This window comes from Corvus cornix, chromosome 5 (genome assembly GCF_000738735.6).
Source record: "Corvus cornix cornix isolate S_Up_H32 chromosome 5, ASM73873v5, whole genome shotgun sequence".
Lineage (NCBI taxonomy): Eukaryota > Metazoa > Chordata > Aves > Passeriformes > Corvidae > Corvus > Corvus cornix.
In genome coordinates, this window is record NC_046335.1 from 40,637,215 (window position 1) to 40,657,400 (window position 20,186).

Here is a 20,186-nt window from a genome sequence, read left to right on the forward strand (position 1 = left end):
TAATTGAGACAAATCATCTCTAAAACTGACTAACCAAACAAAACAAACAAAACCCCCTCAAATATCAAAGATGCAAAGGTTCTATAATAAGGAAAAAAATTCTATAGCACCTGCAAAAATCAGTATTTGGTGCCAGTTTTTCTGGCACACTCTCAAATAAGATTAATCACTAAGATTCAGTATTAAGTTAAATCTGGTAAGTTCAGCCATTATGGGAACCTTCCTAGACTGAGTAAAATTCAGAACATTTTGTCCAGGCTTGCACCATATACACTGTAAAACCTGGAATTAATTCTTCAAGAGTCTGCCTACTGCAATTGTTCTAAAGCCTTGTTTAACAAAGGGAAAAGAAAAATGTACATGTTCCCAATGATAACTAAGGCCCTGGAAATTATATAAAAAGATGAGATGTATGAGAGAGGGAGGGAAGTATGCAATTAGCTGTTCTCTGAATTATCCTAGGCGGAATGATCAGAACCAGAAGAGCATGGTGCAGCACTTCACAGTTACCCTCAGTAGGCACAGGGCTGTGTTGTGCTATGTTCCACTTATAGCCTGGCCTTCAGGACAGTGTCACGCTGTGCATGTCCCTGTGCCACAGAAAAACTCATCCAGCTAATGGTAACAGGGGCCTGCGGGCAGCTCCAACCCAGCAGCAGCCACGGCACCACCTGCCTGTCCTTGCCTTTATCTAAAAAGTACAGCAACAGGTTCTCATGAGAACTTTTTGTTCGACACTAGAAATGATGAATAGAGTTGTTTTCTTCTAAGAACACCCTGTAAGAGCTCAAAGGCCAAAATGCTGTATGATCTTTCCATGGACGGGATCTGCACAGTGTGCTGTGTTGGAGGCCTGTTGATGCTGTGCAGCTCAGGGTTCCCAGCATTTGAAGGGATGTAAAATTATCTGTACCATCCTCTCTTTCTTTCTTGTGCTAGGGTAAATGAAAAGTGTTTTAAGAGATACTTTGCAGAGTCTGAGTCCTTTTCCTGCTGGGATCATACTGAAAACCATCTCCTCCTGGGGAAAAATTATAAGAATATGTCAGTGGGAAAACGATAGGTCAGCAGGGAAACAGGTTTGTTTAAGGATTCAATGTAATATTTATTATAATGTAATATTAAATTTTAATTCAAATTATTATCTGCCTTCAGGATAGCCAAAATCACTTCAGAGAGGTGACAAGATGCCAACATTTCTCAGCTACACATGGAAGTATTCATACTTTCACCAAACCTAAATCTGAAGTTTTGCTTTGTTTAAGAAAAACTTCACTAAAGTACCATTCACTAGAAGATTGATATTAACTCCATCAGGAAAACTACAATGCACACTCTCCACGTCCAGAAGTGTTTGAGCTAGACCTGTCCTCTTTCCCTGCTTTCATTTCTTTTGGCTGATCAATGGAGAAGGAAGGAGGCAGACAGCCTTTGTCTCCGCTGCTTGTGAATGATCAGCCCAATGTACTAGACTCCATTGAGGACGGCACTTAAGGAATTAAAATTAAATTAAATTAAATTAAATTAAAAAATACCATGTTTTACATCTGGTTGCTTACAGGACCACGCTTCTTTCTCCCTGTAACTTCCTGCCTGTGCCTTTTCTGCCCCAGGCCATACTACACATTTTTCTTTTTTTGTAAAGTGCTGATGCAAGACTCCATCTTTTGATACTTGGAAACCTCCTGTACATGCCTGCAGCACCAAACCAGAATGTATGTGTCAGAATATACAAAGCAGAAGTGCATCTGTTCCCCATTTATAAAGTTGTTTCCTTCTGACAGATTCCCAGTACCAGCTCATTTCTGTGTCAGGTTTCACATCCCAAAACCTGCAGCAGTTTTCTTCCCACCAAATATATTTTAAATAATTTTCAATTTAAACTGGTGTCACTGTGGCATGATGAATACTTTTTTTCTGCCCACAGTCATTCATTTTATTTTAAATGTTTTCCAGCCTGTCCATTTTTTCTTTTATGCCAACACGTTTTTTCATCAAAAGGTTCCATTAAATATTCAAGTATTCTAATGATGCTAATGCAAGTCAAGGAGGATGTAGGCAATGCAATTGCTCAGTGCTGTACCAGAGCAGCATTTCAACTATGTGGTTCAGAGGAATCTTGCACCCTTCCACTCAACAGATAGCAGCTTTCAGAATAGAAGTCTGGGTCTACATCAATTTTCTAAGTCTGGGTCTACATTAGTTTACCAAACTTAGCCAGCATTTGGATATAGGTTCTTCCTTGGATCCAGCAATTTCTGTTTCAGTATTCAATTCATCAAACCCTGGAAATACAAACTCATGAGCTTTGAGAAGTGCAGATCAGCCAACAGTCCAGTAATTTCTTTGTAATTCTGTATTTAGTGAAAAGCCATATGCCCTTAATGAGTAACCATATGCCCTCTCAGAAAATGGAACCATCCGCTGGACACAGCATTCCTTTTCACTGTATTTACACTACATCTTTTGCAGCATCCATATGGCCACTATCAGGGTCACCTGTGTCTCTTGGCTTGGAAATGTACACCAAAAACCTCTTTCTCAATGGATTTTCTTTCTCATTATTTAAACAGGCTACCTCCTGTCTGTGAAATCAGTTCCTTGACTACCTCACCAAAAAATAGTTTTTCACACGCTTCCCCAAAAATAAATTCTAGATATTCTCAGTCATTCAGAAGAATCACCAAATCACCAAGCCACCAACAGTGTTGTTTCCTTGCCCAGCAATAATTTTCACAATTTCTGTTGCTGTGCTCACTAAATTGTGCTTCTCAGTTGGCACACCTCTTTGAGCCAGTCACCACTGCAATCTGGGAGGCCCTTCCCATAACTTAGAAAATCACGGCTAAAAATCTACACCTTGATATTATACTCCTGTTCTTCATTTCTTGATCTCAGCTTTGAGTGTGATGCCCTTTGAGGCTGCTGCTCCCAGTTATTCTATAAAATACCCAGGGACAATAAAGTCTCTATATTTATGTGCAAGTATACACACACACACACATATATACACTATATGAATACATAAAAGCATATTTATATATATAAAAGCATACTTCTGTACACAAACATCTAGCTGCAGCATTTGACTGTGAAGGCTTTTCAGAGGCTGTCTCAGACCTTTCTGTGTTTAAATACTCTTTCCCACACTGACAGGTGGTTTTGACTTAACATCTTCATACCTTGCATTGCTACTGGGTACACTTGCAAGGTGTTTCATTTCCTCAGGGTTAAACACTTTGTTCGGAGACAGTGGAAGCAAATTCCTGTTGAAAGACTTCTGTTGTTGCCTTGATGCATCATGAATTTTTTGTTGCTCTCTACTGGTCTACTCAACGCCCCAGTGTAAAACTAACCTATCTATCTAGACTCCTTCTCTGCCCCTTCCACCCTTGTCACTTGAAAAGGGTTTTCACTTCTGCTATAAGCTGTAACCAAGTTTTCAGCTCAGGCAGCTGTTGTATGATTTCTTGATCACAGCATGTTTTTATTTGCAGGGGTCTCAAATTCTACAGTTCATCTAATTTTGTATTAATTGACTGATTAATGGGTGAGTATTCAGGTTTATTCACAGGTTTGCTGTTGCTCAGAGGTGGTCCTGATGCCTTCTTTTGGGCCACAATGCTGGTCCTATGCAGATTTTCAACCACTGTGAGTATTGTTCTGGCTTTAGTTCATTTCTCCCAGCTAAATTTTGAATGAAGTGGCTATGATATAGTGTAGTGTTACGTTGTCTCTCCCTCACTCTCTCTCACTGAACAGAAACAAACTGAAAGCAACTTTTCTATGGGTCTGAATTACAGGATTCCAGAAAAAGTAAGAAGCTGAGCTACTTTAAAAATTATTATTATTACTATTAATAGTAGTAGTATCTTATTTACTTAGTAGTTTTGTCATATAATGGCATATTTCTTTTACCAGCTTCTCCCTTCCTCTGTATCCTGTCCTCTTATGCTGCTCCTGTAATAAAAAAAGAAGAAACTGGGAATGCCCAAGAGAGTCATGGCACCAATCCACCACTATGGGAGAAGGGATTTGCTGTAGGGAAAACAGACCTGTGGTAGGAATGAATCCACATGCTTCAGTGATGATAACTGAAGTTATTTTCAGCAGAGCTGTTTCTCACATTACTTCCTTGCTGCTTTGCCATCAGGGGTAGCCAGCCATTCAGAGACACGGCATCTTCTTTGGGTTTTTATGAAAGCAGCAGATGCCACCACTGGTTTTCCACCGGGACTGGAGGAAACATTCAGTAAACAGAATAGTCCTACCTAAGGCAAGTTATGTATTATATTGAGGGGTAACAGCCATTCCTTCCCTGTCTTTCATCAGCTCACACAACATGAAATGGTAAAACTGGCAAAAATTTCCATAACGCCTTTTGTCTAGAAGCATCCCAAAGCCTTTACAGAATCAGTTTTCCCTACTGTTAAAACACAAGAATCTTTAGCATTCAGTAACACCATACAAAATTCCAGGAGAGGAAATGGAACACTAACAAAAATCAGACACTCAGACTAGGCAAAAGTTTACTGTTTTGGAGAAATAAACCTTCTGAACAACCCAAGAGAGTTGTCCTATCCATGTGCTTCAAAATGGCTCTTGAGACATCCATTTCGGAAACAAAACCATATTCAAGCTTCACAGGCTATGCTTACTTAACCTGCCAGAAAACTATTTCATACTTTGTCTTTCTTGATGAACCAGCCAGGAAAATATGTCAAAATAGACAACCATTTGCTAACAATCAGTCATTCAATTAAGGATGATATGCAGATACTCTGTACGTCAAGTAAAAAGACACTGTCCTTGCCCTGAATAAATTACAATATAAGCATAGAAATAAAGCAATGCTGGTGGAAACAGAGGATGAACAACTAAGATATTTAAATACAGCAAAAACATAATGGGTACCAAACTATCCCTTAAATTTAGAGGGACTACCACAAAATAAAGACATTATAAATACAGGTTTACCTGCACAGGGCTCTATTTGATCATTACTCTTGTGGATTGTTTCTTAAAACTGAACATTAGAAATTGAAAAGAGATGATGAAGATGTAAAAATGATTGACACAAACTACAAGATGGATTAGCATTACTGAAAAAAGAAGGGGAAAAAAGGAGATAAAGACATTTGAGCAAGGAAGAAATAGCCTATGCAGCATGACAGGCCCAAGAAATCACCTCAGGACCACAGAGCTAGTAAAAGTAAAGGAAACAGTATTTCATATCCAAGTAGGTTAGCAGGCATATCTTTTCATGTGTTTGAACTCATCTGTTTATTCTGTTTCCGAGGCAGTGTCTTTAGAACTTAAGTATTTGCCACCTGAAAGGGTTTTTTTTAGCAGTCACTTAAATTTTGCTATGACTAAACTGGCTATTATAGAAGTATTAGTGTGCCATGCTACTCCAATTCAGCTAGGTCAAATTCTTGCTGCAAATCTAAAGGATGAAAAATATTTAGGAAAAAACCCCACCTGCAATATTTGAAATAGAGCTGTAGGAGATGTCTGCACTGGGAAATTGGAGTGATTCCAAAAGGCTCAAAAAATATCCTTCTGCTACTTGATAGTTATTAAAACTTTTTTTTTTTTTTTTAAAAGGCATCAGTAACGTGCTGACTACTAGCAAAACATCACTGTGATAGTCTATGGAAATCAGCGTCTTCTTCAGGGGGTGTGTCTCGGATTACACCGCGCTCTGTGCTCATGGTGCTGAAGTTTAAAGCTCTGCTGCCATCTGCAGGGGTCTGTCCTTCACGTCCCTGCAAACTGTGAGCGTTCTCTGGAAACTTCCCCATCAGAACCACACTGCCATCGGCATGTCAGACTCCGTCATCACTGCTCTTTTGCTTATACCGCCCTCACTTGGACCCAAAAAGGCCAGATAAATTCAAGGTTAAGCTAAAAAGAAGTCAAAGATAAATTGGGTCTATACTTAACAATTTATTACCTTTTTTTAGATTATGTCATTTCTGTGAGCTTATTTCTACTATGGCAAAATATGCCATTAACCAATTATGAAAAGTCTGCAAACCTGATAAAAAAAATTAATTTATTTGAACTTCTGCACCATAAAGAGAGGTGTGATTGCTTCCTAACATGGGACAATCCCGCTCATGGCCAGATGACCATCTTCAACAAGTATCAGTCCAAAGTTTTCTTTAGACCCCCCCCTCTTGCTATATTAGCATACTTTAAAAAGCCCTTCGTATCTGACACAACACTGTCCAGTTTCAACTCTTACTAAGCTTTGGCTTTTTATTTCTTCTCCCTGCATATACAAACCACAGTGCTGAACTACATATTCTACAGATTTATTGCTAGAAAGAAAACTAAAGAGTTCAAATATAAAGAAGAGGATGATTTTCAGATTTGATCCCTCTACACGTCAGTTCTAAGAGCAAAATAAATGAGGTAGAGTGAGCACACTCCTGTGTTTACAGAGACTAAGCAAATTCCTACCTTTCTTTTCACCCGAAAGTTCTGGCTCCTGAGGTACCTTCTTACCTAGCCTGAACGCATTGGAGACAAATAGGTTTATTGCTGATTCCATCAAAGTTCTGACTTACCTTTGGCATCTAACAGATTGATTTGTTTCTAATTTGGAGAGTTCATTTTCAGGTCATTTTCTGATTCCTCTTGATTATTTTTGGCAGGGTTCTTTGTAGTACATTCAGCATGAGATCACTTTGGTTAACAGAAATAATTAAATATTTAGGATAGACAGCCAAGATTTTTCTTCATGTGAACTAAAGATAAGGCTAAGTAATCCTCACCTTCAAATTTGTTTTGTTTGGAAACTGCTTTGCTTCTTAAAATGATTGATTTCATAAACAGCAGTGACAGCAGCTTGTGGCTGACAAATGTCAGTTTTGAAAATATTTGAGATTAAAAGGAGTTAGAAACTAGCACTGACATTTTATTTCCAGATTTGTTTTTTTAATACAATCATTAGACACTGCAGCCTTGAACCTGCTGTCAAAAAAAAGAGAGACTGGAATCATAGTAAATCTCATCATGTTTCCACTGTATTGGTAACATGGGCTACAGAGCTCCCAAGTGACTGACATAAGTCTGAAAGTGTCCTTGTTCGGCTCTGAAGCCCTCAACCTTAAGAATGCATGAGTTTCTCCATAAACTGTTACCTGGTACCGTAGTTAAAAGTGAGCATGTGCTCTGACATGTCATCTCCACAGCCTGCAGCTCCCTCAGGAATATCCATCTGCTCTGGTGTGGTCTGTCTTCCATGGACAGCAGTGCCTATTCTTCTCTGCTGTGGAGCATCTCCTCTGATTTTTGAGTCCCCTGCCTTGTTCCTCACTCTTTTTGATTCCTTCTCCTCTTTCCATTCAACATTTTATACTCTTTCTAAAATACATTTCCACAGAGGTGCCACCAGCTTGGCTCCTGGGCTCAGCTGTGTCCTAGTGAGGGTCTGCAGTGCAGCTCTCTCCAGCTGGCTGTGTCCATTGTGGGGTGGCCCCTGACCTCTTCCCACAGGGGCCACCCCTGCAGCCTCTCTCTGCCCTGCTACAAAACCTTGCCACCCATTTACAGTATAAAGTGACTTCATAAATTACACAAAATTAACTTCCACTCATATACTTTTTGTTCCTCGTCCCTTCTCTCTAGGGATGGACTAAGGTTATGCAGTGGAGGAATGACTGCAAGTGAGGTGTTGTGTGACACTTGCTAGAGAAAATGACAAGCATATAGTGCTAGAAATAGGCTGAAGAAAAAGACAGTCTTATGATTTGTGCAGTTGTCATAAATGGGTCGTTTAGGTTGTTCAAAGAATCACCAGCAAACGTGGCAGCAAAAGCAGGTTTAATATTAAAGTGAAAGCACAACAGGGTTCGTTGGCAAGGCCCACTCTACTACTTAAAGGACGCAGAAAAAAATTGGACCGAAACCTAAAAAATCAATCTATCTAAACCTAAAATCAACCAAAAATTATCTATGCAGAGGCTGGGCATGGAAAAGGGTAAGGACAGAAATGCTGAAGGATAAAAGGAACAAGGGGACCCTCCCAGTGAGTCACAAGTTTGAGGGTAGACCTGCTTGTTAAACTTAGACCTGAACTTGACCAGCAGCTTAAGCCTAAAGGTTTTAACAGCACTTCAACTTAATAGCACTCAACAGAGAGCTCAATTTAAACAACTTAGCAAAATATTCCTAGAAAATTTTCTATAGCACAAGAGTAAGTCACTTACAGATCTAAAGTACTAAAGAAGCTCTGAATGCAACATTCACAGTCCATTTGCTACAGCATATTCTCACCTGCACACACACACAGACCTACAGGAGTATGTACAAGGTATATCCCTGTGAAAATTCCCCTCGAATTCAGCCAAATACTCACATCAGATGCCTCTGCACCTTCTTCAAGGCCACAGGGTTGAGCCACTGGGAGTGGGGGTTTCAGCCCAGGCTCCGTCATGGGCACTCAGTGGCAGCACTTTAACTATAGCAAATTTGAGAGCTAGCTGGCCCTAAGTGTTGTCCCGCTGAGGAGAAGATTGCTGGTTGCAGCCCCCTGCAGTCCAGGAGTGCACAAAGGGTCTCACTCTCAGGACCACTGCTTATAGGGTCCCATGAGAAATGGGTTTAGTCATAGTAATTTTCCATCCTGACCACAGGTCAGGTGGGTAATGTTCTTTGAAGATTTGAGAACAAAAATGGTATTCTATGTGGGTTGTTATTCAGGCAAGAAAAATAAGTTTCCAAGGCTGTTTGTTAAGAAACAGCTGCTCTTTAGCCAGCTCCCAAGTTCCTGGGAGCAGATGATGTTTCTGATAAGCTCCAGAAGAGCTGAGCACAGGTGCTGCTCATCAAGGCCAAGGCATAACGAGCTTTTCTGAGATCATGGTGTGGCCTGAGGAGAAGGGTGGGGTGCATTGCACCACCACAGCAGTAAAACTGCACTCTGGAGAAAGAGATTTAATCCCAATCTTTGCCATAAAATTACTAAACAGTACTTAGCAGTTATTTAAAACAACAACCAAGTTCTCTAAGGCAGGGAGATATTTTTCCTCCTACACAGTGACTCACAGCGAACAAATTAACTGAATAAATACACAATCAAATCTTTAGCCACAGAGGTGGGTACCTAGAACAAGCCAGGTATTCTTGGTATGACAGGAGATAATGAGGAGCATGGCATAATCCTGAAAGGATCTACACAAAGTGAGCTCAGACAATTGTCAGCTGAGGTCTACCTGGAGTTTTAAGCACAGATTGAAAATGCACACACTGCTGAGCTGGCCCCTCCACAGCTCTGCACCACACTGCATCAAAGCTGACAGACTCCATAGACCTGAGGTGGCTCTTCACAAGCTCTGAACTAGTGTCTGCATCCTCATCATCATTAATTTGTGACCCAGATGAATCATCCATACATCATTAACAACTGCACATCCAAGGAAGTCCAGTTTGTTCCCATATCCAGGTCCCTTTCTCCAGAACCTTCATTTTTCTATGCTCTCTCTGCTGCACAAAATCCACATACACACACCCCTCCATGCCCTAACTTGAGGCCAAATTTTCTACTACTATATATAAATTGGCAACTAAAAGCTACTTGTTCAACCTTGTGCACACCTTCTCTCAGACAAGACTGTGAATTTAAAGTTCAGGATTAGGTAGCTCACTCTTGCTGTGGAGAATTTGCTTAAGGTTTCCATTATGTTCTTTAAAAGCTGTAACACAATTAAAGCATTCTCCATTTTGCAAGTCAGCAGCCAGGACATCTTCAAAATGTTAAATGATTTGTTTAAATTAAAGCACTTGTTCTATGCTCGAGTTTAATGCTTTATACCAAAATCAGTATCAGTACAATGCAAGTCAGGTCAGAGAATTTAAACAACTGGAGAATCTTAGTTCTGCTTTTCAAGACTTCAGACTATTTAGTAATCACTTTCTTCTAAGGAGGAAATAGTATGTTTAGTATCTATATAATCTACACTAGCACCAAGGAAAAACAGATCACTCTCCAATCTCTGCAACTGGAACAAGCCCTGTCTATTTCAAGCAGGAATAGCTTGCTTGAGGATGTTAGGAGGATTTCCCAAATTTTCAATTACTGAAATAATATCACATATTGCCTCCTAAAGTACGGTGTTATTTACATTACTTTCAAATGCAAATGACAATGCCTCTTCCCGAAAATTGGTTCCAGATCTGAAATCACTTACCACTTTCCAGTCAACAAAAACAAGCATGCTTTTCTGTAAATCTAGTTGTTTGTTCATTCAAATCTAGCTCTGGGTTAATGAGTTCAGGACAGTTTCCCACACACAGATACTAACATTCAGATACTCATACCTGATAAAAGCCGTCATTTTTCAGCAAGTTTCAAACCAATTCCACCAGCCACATTCACAGCAAAACTGCAATGAACACATGGCAGCACTCTATTTCCCCCTGCTGTCTACTTTTTTTCCACCAGGGTAGCCTTGCTTCATGTCACCATGTGCTAACCAGCTTAACCTGCTGGACATGTAGGATGTCCATTATTTTTCTACATGCCAAGATTACTGTACATGTGCTGCAGTAAATTCATAAAGAAACTCAATTTGTACCAGTTTTTGTGTGGCAGACGTGGTGCCTCATCAACAGTCATGTCTGCTTTTCCCTCTACAGCTGCTTTGCTGACTCACCTGCTTGTGGGTAGAGCAGCTTCATTTGGCTGTGCAGCACCAGTGCACACATATATATATATATAGCCTTTACTTCTCCTTCCGTGGAGCACTGAACTATGCAACTTCCAGAGGATGAAATATGGGAGTAGGGTTTGCATGTGCTGCTTTGGGCCCAGGAGGCAGAATTAGAGTACAGCAAGTGAATGTGTGCAAACTGTCAAGTCAATAACCTATAAAGAAATTTTTGGTTTTGTTTCACTTCCAGAAGCTGATGTTCTATACTTTTCTCCATAAATAAGCAAAACTCCTATGAATTCTTTAAAGATCAGGCCATGTCAAGCACCAATAACTGTATAAGATGTTATTTGAAAAAGAGTTACTGGCAGTAAAACACTGTAAAATAACCTACATGAATTTTAGTAAAAATGTTGAGATTTTAAGCTGTAAGTTGTGAAAATAAGAGCTGTCTTAAGCTTTTTTAAATACTACTTTTTTTGGAGCAGCTTTTTAAAATTACGTCAGTCACTAAAAGGGAAGACACAGCTCTGCCAGATGGATCAGTATTCTACACACAAAACCACAAGAACCATGAAAATTATACAATACAAATGCAAAACAGTAAGTAGCATGTGTATGCTATTTTAATTTTCACTTTTCTTTGAGGTTTCTTCCACCTTTCACTGTTTGTATTACTTCTGCTACTTTAGAACTGCAGTAAAGAACTGCAGTTCTGTACACTGCTTCTTGTAAGCTCAATAATTCTTTTCTTGACTTAATAATCTGTTTAATCAATGGAGACATTATCAAAACAAAAAAACAACAAAAAAAACCCCAAAACAAAACAATCCATTGAATCAACTGCAGAACTTTTTTCAGAATACACTGAACTGAAAAAAAAAATAGCATATTTACGAGGTTAAATATAACTAATTAAATACCTCCTTATTTTTCAGTTACGTTCATTTGTAAATTTGACCTATTAGGTATATTGCCTTTATTCATCAGATGGCATTTACAAATTCCAATAGCATAACCATTAATATGATACATTCCAATACAGCTGTCAGCTTCTCTCTCTCTGACCTCACCTTCTCTCTCATGTAAAAGGTGATGAAAATACCTGGAATATCTTCTCATCCCCTAAGAAATGTAAGAACTGCCCTCCTAAACAGCAAACTAAACCGCCCAGTGACATCAGTATTTGGATGGGATTGCTCTGGACAGCAAAACCTAGGAAACTGTTGGAGTTCTCATTCCTGTCTTTGTGGGTGTTGCACATAGAGAAACAAAAAAGCAGAAGTATGATATGGATAAAAAAGAAATGAACTTGCAAAAAGGAAATCACAAGAGTGCAACAACAACAACAACAAACTCAAATACTGCAAGGTGCAATTTTGGGGAATTAATTCTTAAAAATAGTGAAGTATACTGAATTGTGGAGCGCAAAACCAGATTTGAGCTGGTGCTGGAGAACACTAACCTGGGGCCAATGTTGGACCAGCTGTGGTAAAAACAGGTATATCCAGTGCTGAATAAATGAGTCACAGATGTAGGGAATGTACTGGATTTATCTGTAGAACCAGGAGAATCAGTTCTTGCATGTCAGTTCTTCATATGCTATTGTTCTAACTTCCTTACGATACTCCTATAAGACCATGAGGCTGAGGGATTTCGACAAATACCTCAGGAGAAGTTGTGTGTAAATGATTGTTACGAAGTGGCTCATAATGAAAATCCTAACCCTCAAAACTGGCAGCAAAAATTTCTGCCATATCATTCTGTAAATACAGTTAATACTTTCTTAAAAGGGCTATGGAGATCCTCACCAAAAAACCCCTTCTCTCCCTGAGTTTAATTTTCTGTGGTGGCTTACATATTTACTATTCTGGGTACAGATGGCAGACCTATGATGAATTTTAGAATTCAGTCAATATTGCAGTATTCTGCCCTTTAAATCTGGCTGTTGTGTGAGACAATTCTCAGAGGCTAACCTTTAAGACTAAGAGAAAAAGAAATGCTCCCTGGAGAAAATGGGTATTGGATAGTGTCTCTTCAGTTTTGTCCAAGTGGAGATTGAGATAGCTGCTCTTCCTCCAAGAATTGATCCATTTCAGATATTGTAGAATCTCTGCAGTAAGATAGGTTCTGTCTCTGGAAAAAGCAGGTGGATCTCATCAATAAAAACCAGTGTATTTCTACATGTTCAGAAGAAGAATACACAACTTTTGTACTTACAGAAAATGTTACAGAGAGAATTTGCTCCCACTGTCATGGAATAAATAATAAGCCAATTAAAAGAAGTGAAATTACGTATTGTGGGGAGCTTGGCAAAATGCCCAGCTCTGCTGGATAGATGTGAGATTCATAAACATCTCTTTCATCAAACCAATATTATCCCCCCAAAATGACAAGAAGAGGCAGCTCATATGTCAATTGAGACGTCAGAAGAAGAGATTTTGATCAAGGATTAAAAAAAACATAAATCTACTCTACAACAGTGCTGATACTCTCTGATGTTTTTGCTGCCAAAATCCCAAAGTGAAGTAATCAATAACTAAATCAAGTAATCAATCTCTCCAAATCATATTATATGGGAAGAAAACTTATTTTCAGTTACTGGACACTACAACAGTCTAGAAGATGAAGTGAAGGGAAAAGGCTGTACTCAACTGAAACTGCTGAAACTGCAGGGGAAATCTAGGTCAGCAAAATTCAATTACAAGAGCTGTGTAAGCAATTGAAAAAAACACACTAATATTCATTAGAGGAAAAAAAGACTTACTTTAACTTTCAAAAATAAATTTAAATTTGAAAGCTTAAATAGTCACAAAATATATGTGTGAATGTGATTATTCACACTTTAAATTCTAAATGGGAAATGTGTGGGTAAGCTGCACAAGTGACAATTACAATGCAGAAACCATACTACTTAGGCACTGAATTAATGCTGTAATTTGAACCATGGGTATCCACAACAAATTGTTCATAAAATATGCACACAGGGAAAACGTTACCAAATAAATTTACAAACTCAGGCAATAAAGTTATTGTGAGGATTTTTCTGAGCATTTTGTCAACGGAAGAATGACAATAATGTACTGAATAAATTATCCTCCAGAAATAGCCTCTTATTTTGTGATTACTGAGTAGATTGGCAAGAGTAACAAAAACTTTAATGGAACTGAGTATTAACATTTCATTGTACAATTTATTTAAATGGAAGAATTTAAGGATTTTAAAATTGCTGCAACTTGCAAGTCTATCTCATTTTACATAGTTGATTTGGACATATTATTACCACTCTGGGACAGCCCTACCCTAAATACAACTCTAGGGAGAGAAGAATTGTATACCCTGTAAGGAAGGGGATGTTTTTTCTGTTTTGAAAACCACTTAAATGCTATTATCACTATTGGAATAGATTTTCTCACAGGTCAGTTGAGGTAAGATATTGTGTGAAATCTGAATGTGGGCCACCCTATCAGCAACTGGCAGAAACAGATAACAGACTTCAGACTAAAGCAAACCAATACACTTAGTTTTGCAAATATATTTACTGGCAGCTCCATTTTAATATGCAGAGCATAACTTGAAATATTTTGGGGTAATACCCCAAGATTTGGGGGGTGCATTTAAGTGGATTGTTACTTTTTTTTCATTTACATTATTTTATAAATATTTATTCTCAAACCAAACAATGCTAGGTATCCATTCCCCATCTATCTGATGCATCATGCACATATCCAACACACACAGATTCTAAAAATAAGCATTACTAGCTGTTAGTCTGTGGAACATTTTAAACTGAAGTGTTCTCCATCAGCTGAGATCTTAGTATTGCTTGGGTATAAAAAACAACTCTAGATTTCTGCTAGAAATTGCACATATTTGACTAAAAATAATGTCTTCAGGAACCAATGCAAAGAGGAGTCTTAATCCCACTGTATCAAACATGTTGTGCTAAATCTGTAAAAATATCTTGCTAAATACCATGGAAAGAGGCAGGATCAAAACTAGAGCAGATTTAATGGGCTATTTATTTTGTTTCTAGAATAGGCCAGTGATTTTACTGCCTGTAAAAACTACAACCAGGTTCCATTCAGAAAGGAATATCTAAAACATTCTTGCACAGCTGCATTCCTATGAACAGCTGTTTCAGTTCCAAGAGATTAAAAGGATTACATTTGGGAGCATGCATTTTCTCCCTTTGGGGCATTCAACGTAGCACTCCTGTGAATGAGTCATGTAGGTTCTAATAATATAGCTCAAGCCTAAGCTGTAACACCTTACATGAGTCAGGTTTTGGGGTCTCATACAGATTTTCCTGTTCCTGTAAGCAGCTTCTCCTTTTACTCCTCTCATGTAATATAACCCTGAGTTTGCAGCTCAAATGCAGTGTTGATTGTGGGTTTCCACAAGCCAGGCCCATCAGCTATCTAACTTAATACTTCTATTGCACAGTCCTATGTCCTCATGCCATTTTACTTTAACTGGTAGTTTACAAATGTGATAAATTACATCTAAATATATTAGGAAATCTAATTAGCAACACTCATATATTCATTTGAGGGGTGGATCTATCCAACCTAGTGAAGGCAAGATGTAAGACAATGAAGAACCATTGAGATTTAGAAGCTAAGGGCTTTGAGCCAGTTTTGGACTGCTTACTGCTAAAAAAAATTACTTCCGAATCTTCATAATAAGGTGATCATGCCTCTTCCTAAAACACATAAGATCCTTAACTCCTTTCAGCTAAATCAAATAGAAAATTTTCTCCAAGTTTGCCATGTACAAGAAGAACAATGAAGTATATAACAAATGGAAGCTTAAAAGTCAACTGAAAATAATTATAAACACAGATCTCCTTGTGTGAATGCTCTCTTTGAGTTTATTTCTTTCAATTTAAATTGATTGTGCACAGACAATACAACTGAATTCAATCATTATAATCCCGTAATACAATGATGTAAAAGGTAATAGCTATAGATTAAAAGCATCTGAAAAGATGTTCTAGAAGACAGCTGTGTGATGGAGGTACACATCCTGCAGATACACCAAGGCAGAGGACTGGAAAGAAAAGCAAAAGATTCTGCCATCAGGTGGCTGGAGGTAAGAGTCAAAACAAGTAAGATTGATAGGGGCACAAACTGCCAGCAGGACAAGGAAGCAGCAAGATCATGGAAGAAACAGACACGGCCTATTGATGTTCATATATTAACTCTCAATACAGGTGGAGCACTCAGTTATCATAAAAAAATTACTCCTACTGTACAATTACTGCCTAAAACATGGCCCCACAGCTCTGGTCTGCAATTCAGATGGAGGCCTGAGAAAGATAGAAACCATTATCATGAATCAAACAGCTACCTAAGCATCCTCCTACGATTTACACGTTTTCATTGTGCAGATGGTTTGACAGTTCCATGTTCATGAGTCTCTGTGGTACTTGCTGTCTGGTTACCTTGGGACCTACTGCAGAACCATCCTAAGCTTGTCCTAAACCACTGGCTACAAAAAGAACAGCAACATTCCCAACACCATTTTATTTCTGGCTCTCAGATCCCTGAGTGCACTGAGACCTTAATTGCCCTGATCAGCCTCACCTAGGAACTCCTTCCAAGCCTTCCACTTATGGGCCTGGGAGCCTCACTGCAGCTCAGACCCACACCTTCAGTCTCTGGTTAAGCTATATGGGAGGTGAGCCCCTCTCCAGGGCTGTCACAGCTGTCCCTCTGCTTGGCCATGAACCCTATTCATCCTGGCCTGTGGACTGATTCCACAGTTTGACCTCGCATCTGCCTTGTGTGAACTTCCCTGGTGATCACTGGGCTGTATCTGCCTATTCCTTCTCATACTGGCTTTACTATTTTCCTGAAAGAGATATAAAACAGGCAAATTCAGGCAACATCTATTTTGCCCATTAATGCCTATAAAGTGCTTTATTTTCATTTCCATTGTCTGGTCTCTCACCCTTATATATATCACTTCATTTAAAATGACAAGCACTCATTGAACCTGTAGAATAATACTACTGTTTAATGAAAAGTATGTGATTGAATGTGCTTTTGAGTTGTAACTATTTTCCTAGATTCTCCTGGTCAAGAATGATACCAGTTACTTTGAAGCTTGAATGAGATTCGGAATAGTTGTTATGAATGACTGTATGTGCTACAACTGAAGGGGAAAAGGGAAGGTTGTGGTTGCTGATATTTTATGTTTATTTTTAACAATTCAAAGTAGTCAAAAAGGCAGACTAAAAGTTACTACCTTTCTATAAAGCAAAAAAAAGTTATCCCTCATATAATTGCCCAAGTCTGCATGGTGCCTATTGAAGAAGAATTCAGACCATGAGGGGGAAGCACACTGAAACAAGCATGGGAATTACAGCCTTCTGCTTTCTCATGCAAAAGCCTCACATGTTCAAACAACCTATTTGTCATTGCTGAAAGGATACACCTTTTTTTCTGCTATGGTAATGGGAAAAAGGAATGGCACACTCAGTAGCTGCAAACTTGCTGGCATGTGAGTGCAGGATTTTCCACTGACAAGTCCTCTGTGCTGCTGCTGAATGGGGTATAGACCCTGTGGTCATGCCATAAACACTGCATTCCTCCATGATCCTCCTGGCTGCTGTGTCATGGGAATTATGTCCTTTGTTATCAATACAGGCTGTTCTTGTAACCCTTGTTTGGCTGCTTCTTCCAGTGATTTCTTGCACGTGCACATTTCCACCCCCACAGCATTCCTGGAAATTTTTGTATTTCATTCCACAGAGACTGGCCTGGCTGGATTGCTATGGATGTAGTTTGGGGGAAGAGATGGTGTCCTAAAAGAGATGTTCTGCTGCATCCCTGGGAGGCTTTGCATGTGTGAAGTTTTCCACATTCCCAAAGTGGTTTTGGTTCAGAAGTCTCAGCTTTACACCTCTTGGGTAGCACCCAGAAATATAAACCTGCAGGGAGCCTCACAATGTGCCTGGTACTCTGTTCTGCCACCATATCCTCCAGACTAGGACTGCCTGAGGGAGATGCCCAATACCGCCGCAGAAGAGGTTGAGCATGTCTGCACATGGGTCCAGGACAATTCCCGTTGTGATGTGGGATGCTGCTCTCCCTGCTGAAGTATTCCCTTTCTCAGCAGGTGTTTTCTTCAGCAAGATGGTGTCTCTGAAGATGATAGTGCTGCATTTCCTGATGTTTCTTCTGGACATAGTCAAGGATGAGGAAGAGGATGAAGGCGTAACTGTATATTTGTGTGTGTTTGAAGTGAACTGGGCCCATTCAGCAGTAGCCTTGTGAAACCATCCCCAGGCTGACACTCAGGTAGTGCTGCAGCCCTGTCTGTGGGGTAGTGCATGTCCCTAGAGCTGGACAGAGACCCCCACCTGCATGAGGGAAATGTTACACTTTGCTGTAGGGCAGTAAGTAGAGATGTGATCCCTCTGAACAGGGTGGCTTCTACACTCAGGTTGAAATTGGGGTGAGGGGCATTTATGATGACAGCAAGGGGATGTTAAAGTCCTCACGATAGAAATGGTTTCCAGACACAGGCAGGCTGCCTGGCACTGCTGTCCCTGTACACTCCAGCTCATGGCCAGACACTCAGGTCAGGCAGAATCAGTGGCTGTCCTGGGCTGCTCACCACATCCTGAGCTGCTGGTACCTCCAGAGAGTTGTCCTGGGGCAACTGAGTGGTCACACCCTTGGGCTGAACCTTGGCTCTGTCGCTGTGACCAGCTTTAGCCCTGTCCTGTGCAGTAAGAATCAGACCAACTCCACATACACCTGGACTTTGCCTCTTGGTAGGGAAGTGGCTCCTCTTCCAGTGGAATTAAAAGGAGAAACTGCTGGCTCTTAATGTCGACTGGGTCTAATTTTTTCCTGGCACAGATTGCATGGTTTCACTACAAAGAAAACCTAACTATTGTAGCAATTTTAACAATACACAAATGATCACACTTTTATTAATTTCTCAGCCATTGCCAACAACATTTCAGAACTCCTACTGAAATCATTATTCCTCCTTCAAGGGCAAGTAAATCACCTGAGACTGCCTTTTCATCATCGTGCGGAACACCTTAATCACACCTGAAATTCCTCTCAATAAACAGTGCTAGGATGTTAGTCCTCACCCATTGGCTTTGCAGTAGTATTTCCTCCATTTTGTTTTGTAGGGGCTTAGGAATCAAAACTGGCAAAAAACTTTTTCTAGAACTGCATTTTTTCAAAAACTACTTTTTTTCTAAAACTGCATTTTTAACAGCATTTTAGAAGGACTACTCCTTTTGTGATAGCAACACTTGATTGCTCAGAGTAACTCAAACAACACATCAGAAGCTGAACCCGTCTTGCAATGTCTGATGAACTGAAGAAATGCCTCTTCTAAAGCAGACTCAAGGTTGCTGTGTTCAGAGGCATTTGCACAGCCACTGTGGATAAGGAAGCAATTTTCAATGGAATTAGAATTTCTCTCAAGAGCTGACTGATTCTTCATCAAATAGTATAAACACAGACAGGCCTTTGAGCAAATTCTTTCAGATGAAGTGTTTTTGGTGCCTCCTTTAACAAAATAAAAGAAATAAATAATTTTTCATTTTCCATGTAAATGTTACTCTGAGATTCAAATTAATTTCCCATTGTTCTTTTCTAGAAATGTATTTTTGTGAGAAAAATCAGTTTCTAATGTTACAGGGTAAGAACAGGAAAAATATTTCCTTTTTTCAGACTTAAAAATACAAGTATTAAATACCCAGGTTAGTCATGTATTTAACTATCTGTCTATGCTACAGATTAAAATAGCAGCCTATTTTGTTCTCAAATCTCTTACACGCTTGTCTTGGTCAAGAGCATATAATTTTAAAAGTGTGATTGCAGGCAAGGCTATAAAATGAACACTCCAGGAGTTGTGACACTCTTGCAGCTCTCTTATGAGATCAGAAGAGAAGAGCTTAGCTACTTTCCTGACAAAAAAATTCTTCTCTGAACATGTGCATGAACTCTGGTGCCACTATCTGGTCCTGTGATAGGCTTAGTCATCTCTGTGGAACCAAAAATGGCTTGTGGCTAAACAAGCACCCTTAGCTGTCCCCTGCTGAGGGGTTTCCAGCCACTGGGAGCTGGCAGAAGGGGGTTTTACCCCTCGCATGCCGACACAAAGAAGCCTGGAGGTCAATGCCGAAACCCCTCTGGAAGGCGGAACTCAGTGCCCAGCACACAATGAAAACGGGGCTGAGCTCCTCACCCAAAAGGGGCTGTATCTTCCTGTCGCTGTTAAACAGGCACGCAGGCCAAGGCAAAGAAGAAAGAGAGGGGACTCTCCGTATGTGTTCCACACAGGTTTATTCCCGCAAAATGACAGGGACAAAGAGACCCATTGGTAGGAGGGTCCAGGGGTCTTATAGTGGGTACAGAATAGGTGGGGAAAGGGATCTCAGCCAATGGGATAGAGACAGGTAGGCGGGGTTGACAGGAAGGGAACCAATGCGAACAACACATAGGCGGGACTCCGGGAAGGATCCAATGGGGTGTCGAGGATCAAGGA

General features: G+C 39.8%; 1 long non-coding RNA gene across 1 annotated transcript; it reads left to right on the plus strand.

The window, feature by feature from the left end:
- Positions 1–5,613: 5,613 nt before the first annotated feature.
- Positions 5,614–19,238, plus strand: LOC109143385. The gene is made up of 2 exons (XR_002043525.2): positions 5,614–5,777; positions 17,420–19,238. It is a non-coding gene; the product is annotated as an uncharacterized LOC109143385 (long non-coding RNA).
- The last annotated feature ends 948 nt before the right edge of the window (positions 19,239–20,186 follow it).